Raw genomic sequence first — 6,148 nt, forward strand, 5'->3', positions numbered from 1 at the left:
CATCTTTTCATATGGCTAGAAATAGTTTCAATTTCTTCATCTGAGAATTGTCTGTTCATATCCTTTGACCATTTATGAATTGGAGAATGGCTTGATTTCTTATAAATTAGAGTCAATTCTCTATATATTTTGGAGAAAGTTCATTTTTAAGATTGTTGCCTAGGGATCTATCTTCTCTTATCACAATAGTAGATTCCAGGACTTTTGAACCTGTATTTTTGTTGGATAGGAAAGGAAGTTCAGGAATTTCCCCAAGAACCATGAATTGAAATCAGGCTGGCAAAAATCAAAACAAAACAAAAAATTCAGAATGTAATTGCAAAAGAGCTAGTAGTCAAAGCAAGTAGTTAAAGAGGGTCTATGGGCAGATAAGTGGTCAGGGACCAGAAGAGTCCTAAGGGGGAAAAAAAGAGTAAAGTATAAGTTACCTTGAAAGTCATCATGTTTCTGAGGAAAAGAACTGCCTCCTTTTGTATTTTGTGTGTCTAGCACCTGCCTAGCACAGTGCCTAACACACAGGTGCTTAATAAATGCTTTTTGATTGATTTTTTTTTTCTCCCTTTTGCTACTTGTGAACTAGAGTGCAGAGTAAACATAGAAGATAGTGGGGTTTGTATATAAGTTAGTGAGCTTGATTTCAATTCCTGGCAGAATTCTACAATGTTTCATTGAAGGCGTATTTAATGAATTAGAGAAAAAAAGTGATCACAAAGAATAAGTCATACCAGATTAACAGGGTTACTAGACTGATAAATTAGAAGAATGCTGTAGATACAGCTTTACCAAGGTTATCATATTTTTTAACTTTAAAAATCTGAATTTAGAGATATCTTTTATTTTTTACACTAGTTTTTTTCTCCTTTCTCCCCGATATCACTTCAATTCCTTTGTAATGAAGACAGTTAAGGGAAACTAATGAACATAACTTGGGAACATGTGTGGCTGGGGCAAGTCACATTTTATTTCTATCCCCTTGTTTCAGCTTTTAATCACGAACTTGTACATCATAATACTTAAAAAATTTTTTTTCAATGAACAAAGATCTATTTCTCTTCATCTTCCTCCACCACACTGAGAAAAGGGAAAAAAACAACAACCTTGTATAGTCAAAACTAATTCCAGCCTTGGCCATGTCCAAAAAAAATGTGTCTCAGATGGCAGTTTCATGCATTATGATGCTTCTTGATAGCTGTGAAAGGAATTAATCACAGTGTTAACAACTGCTAATCCCTCCTACTTCTGCCCCCCTTTTTCTATTCTGCTACCTAGGGGAGGGAGGTGTATGTATTTCATTAACAGCCCTCAGCTTAGATTTTAGCAAAGCATTTGACAATTCTGTTCTTGTGGATAAAATGAAATTGGAGATAAGATGAAGAGATGTTGATTAAACTATTGTGCTGGGTGTGTGGGCTTAGAACTGTCTTAAACAGCCACATCCAAAGAGTGGTCATGAATGGTTTAATATCAGCTTTCAAAGTACTGTCTATTAGAGTGGCTCAGAGATCTGTTTGGCCCTGTGCTATTTAAAATCTTTTTGGTTTATTTTTTTTTAACTCATTAAATTTACCGACTTATACATCTTAATGTACATGTAAATCTTTATATCTTAATATTTAAAAAACATGCAGCGAGTCCCTTTTTGGCTGGTTTCACCTATTTTATGTGATTTGACATTGTATTTTCAAGATTTTGACATGTATTATTCTATAGAAAAACCATAAGATTATTAAGCATACCTTTGATAAACAATACATCTGTGGAACTTATTTCAGGCAAGTTCCCAAACTATCAAAAAGCCTTGCTTATCTTATTGGTTTTTTTTTTTTAATCAGTAACTTAGATAAAGGTATCAATGACATGCTATTCAATGTGGTAAGCATCATTATTTACCCCCTTGATGAAAATGCAAAAAGATCTCTTCATATTAAAAACATTAGACCAAATCTAACATATCTTCTCTTTCATTTAGAGCAGTGTCTTATATATCACAAATGCTATGTGTTTGTACCTTTTTTTCCCCTACTACTTGGTTTGACAAAATGGCATCAAGATTAGTATGGTATTCTTAAATAGTTGTACACATGGGCAGGTTTTTAACCCTTTGTCAGTTGACAAAGTACAGTTTCTTTGCAGAGTTTCCAGCCAGAGGTAGTACAGTGGTGCATCATCACTGCCAAAGGAAAATATTTCTCTCTAGGACCTATGAATCAGTTGGAGATTCTAGGAAAGTCATGGAAAATACAAGGAAGCCAGTAAATCTAATCCCTAGTCCCTCATAGGTTCTAAACAAAGACAGGGAAAGGCTCAAATTTTAATAAATTTACCCAACTCTCTCTCTCTCTCTCTCTCTCTCTCTCTCGTATGGGCACATTAATTTTTTTTTTTTTTAATATAAAGGCACTGTTCTAGGCAGGTGCTAGGCACACAAATACAAAAGGAGGCAATTCTTTTCCTCAGAAACATGGTGACTTTCAAGGTTTATTTCATATCTGTTGTGATAATTACAAAATCCTATCAAAATCAACGACAGTCTCCGAAATCCTTCACTAGTTCCAAGGATGACCAGTTCAACTTAGCACTTTGAATTGAAATAAGTCTTTTTTTTTTTTTTTTCAAACAAGTCTCTCAGTCATCTACACCCAGAGAGAGGATCGTAGGAACTGAGTGTGTATCACAACATAGCATTTTCATTCTTTTTGTTGTTTACTTGCATTTTGTTTTTTCTTTTTGATTTGATTTTTCTTGTGATCAAGATAATTATATAAATATGTATGCATATATTGGATTTAGCATATATTTTTACCGTGTTTAACATATATTGGATTACTTCCCATCTAGGGGAGGAGGTGGGAGGAAGGAGGGGAAAATTTGGAACACAAAGTTTTGTAAGGGTCAATGTTGAAAAATTATCCATGCATATGTTTTGAAAATTGAAAAGCTTTAATAAAAAAAAAAAAAAACAAGTCTCTCACTCAAAGTTGGGGTCTCCAGTTTACTTGTGTTCCGCATGGATGCTATGGTTCAAGCCCTTCTTTGGTGTAGACATTCCAAAGACCTATAGGACCATTCTTCTACCATGTTAATTATTTTGAAATGGGCATTAAGGAGGTGCACAAACATGAGTGGAGTGGAGAGGAATGACTAAACTGTTGGCTTTTTCTGCATTTCTGCATAGTGGTTAAGCCCATGGTCCTCTGATACTTTATTGAATTCATAAAAATCACCGTGTGATGATGTTCTTGGAACCTACAGGGAATAAGGCAGTGGTTCAAAATGAAGTCAGGTAGAATGACCTAGTCCCTAGCTCCATGCCTATGAGGAAAGGGAATACTCCCTGCTGGGGTGGTCAGCATGAAGAATTAGGAGGTGAATGTTTTCCCATTTTGGCTTCAGCTGCTAGAGTTAGAAAAGCATGTTTAAAGAAAGAGGAACAATGAAGAGGATCATAAAACAAAAGGAAATCTGAGCACTAAATCCTCAAAGAGATTACAAAGCTCTCTTAAAGGGTATTACAAGACAAAGGAAAGTGAACCAATACTTGATAAGTTCTGCGGACTCCCAAGAACATTGCTCTAAGAAGCATGATATAAGTAAGCATAATGTAAGAACATGATGAATACAAAAAAACATATATGAAAAGACTCATATGAACTGATGCTTGGTGAAGTAAGCAGAAACAGGAAAACAGTTTACACAATGAAATAAATAAATGAAAAGAATATCAAATATGAAAAAAATGCAACTGAATTATATTAATTATTTATGATAAACTATAATAGTCATGTGGCCTCAGATAAGAGATAAGAGAAGGACACTTCCACTTTTTCCTTTGCAGGAGTCAGAGTCTGTAGGTGTAAAATATGGTATATAATATCATGCTTATTTTTTGATGTGTTGGCTTGTTTTGGAGAATTTTTCCCCTTCTTAATTTTACTTTTTTATCATAAAGGATAATTCTTTAGTTGAGGGTGTGGGAAATGGTACATTAGAAAATGTAATAAAACAACATCTCAATAAAATTTATTTTATTTATCTATCATATGTATTTGTCATCATATTTATTATTATTATTATTTTTGCTGAGGCAACTGGGGTTAAGTGACTTGCCCAGGGTCACACTGCTAGGAAGTGTTAAGTGTCGGAGGTCAGATTTGAACTCAGGTCCTCCTGACTGCAGGAGGTGCTCTATTCACTGAGCCACCTAGCTGTCCCCCATATTTATTTACTCTTAATCAGAATTAAAGAAGCCAGAGAATTGAAGGTAGATATGCAGAACTGGAGCACAATGGATTAAATTAGATGACCTTCCAAGGTGAATCAATGTATTTTGCAGTATGAATTGACAAATGGGAGGATGTATAATTGAGGGCAAAGGAGGTAAGGATAGAGGAGAATAGATGATGAACTCCTACTCATCCATGGAAGAATAATAGCAGAGATAATGTTCCTTACAGTCTCTTTGCAATAAGGGGAACTTCGGAAGTATGGTAGAGGTGATAGAGGAGGTTAGAAAAAATAATTCTAATGAAGAACATAAAGTGACTCTGTGGACCGTTTTTGAGCTTTGGGGTCAGAAAAATGGTGGGAACCATGTCAATAAAATAAAGATTTGGCAAAAAGAATAAGGCAATTTGTCCCCTAAAATCATTCACTATGATCAAGTTGGATTTATATCAGAGATGCAAGCATGGATGAATATTAGGAAATAATGAACAAAATTAATAATATAAAAAAACAAAGCTTCTCAAGCAATTATTTCAATCATTGCAAAAAAAGCCTATGACATAAAGAATACCCAAATATATTAAAATTCTGCATAGTATGGACATAGAAGGATTTTTCTTAATATGATTATATATCTCATATATACATATGTGATATATATATATATTATGTATACATATGCCGATATATATATATATATATATATATATATATATACACTTAAAATTGAAGGCATCATATGAAATGGAGATATACTAGAAATTTTTCTGTACATATTGGAGTAAAACAAGGATGCCTCATTTCTTATTATTATTTGACATTACAAAGAAAGAAATTAAAGCCATAAAGAGGATACAAAATAATCTCCTTTTTCTAACATAAGTTAGTTTACATAGAAAATGTTAGGGAATCAGCAAAGAAACTATTGAAAATGACTTCAGCAAAGATGCAGATTTAAAAATTAACTCACAAAACTGAGTATTTCTATATAATAACAAAAAGCAGAAGACAATAATAAAAAAGGAAGACCCATGCAAAATAGCTATAGAAGGCATAAAACAGTTGGGAATCAATGGACCAAAGCATACTCAATAGTTACATAGATTCAGCCACAAAATGGAATTAAACCAATAAAGTATAACAAATAGAGGAATATAAGATATAGCTAATAAGAGGTTATGGAAGACACAGCTATACCATATCAATACAATAAAATAATCGCAATATTACCAAAGTTAATTTATAGATTTAGTGCTATGTCAATCAAATTATCTAAAGGACACTATACAGGGCTACATAAAATAATAGCAAAATTCATTTGGAGGAATAAATAACCTAGATAGCAAGGAAAATAATGAAAAAAGAGTTGGAGTATTACTTTTAGATTTCATACTATTATGAAATAGTATCAAAATTATTTTATATTGGTTAAAAATAGAAAAGTAGACTAATATTACAGACTAGACAAGGAAGACTCAAACATGATTGAGCTAAAGAATCAAATATTTGATAAACATAAATTACCTTAAAAAAATAGAACTTCCTATTTGATAGGAACTGCTATGAAAACTGGAGAGCAAAAATTAAGCTTATGCCAACATCTTACACAATATTCTATAATATATTCAAAGTGCATGCACAGCCTGAATATTAAAGACCACAGCATAAATGAAGAAAAAAATGATTATAAACCTTTCACTAAACAAGGAATAGACGCAATTATGAAAGATAAAAATAGAAAAATTTGAATACACGAGTCATGCAATCTTTAAAGCTCATTTGTATGGCTATCTTTTCATTGGTGAAGATTGATAACTCAATGCTTCATCCCTCAGTAAGGGGCAGAGTTGGTGAGAGTTAGAGAGAAAAAGACTTTAATCTTCTGATTTCTAACTTTGAGAGAGAGGACACACAGTTCCAATCT

Source organism: Sarcophilus harrisii, chromosome 1 (assembly GCF_902635505.1).
Source record: "Sarcophilus harrisii chromosome 1, mSarHar1.11, whole genome shotgun sequence".
Lineage (NCBI taxonomy): Eukaryota > Metazoa > Chordata > Mammalia > Dasyuromorphia > Dasyuridae > Sarcophilus > Sarcophilus harrisii.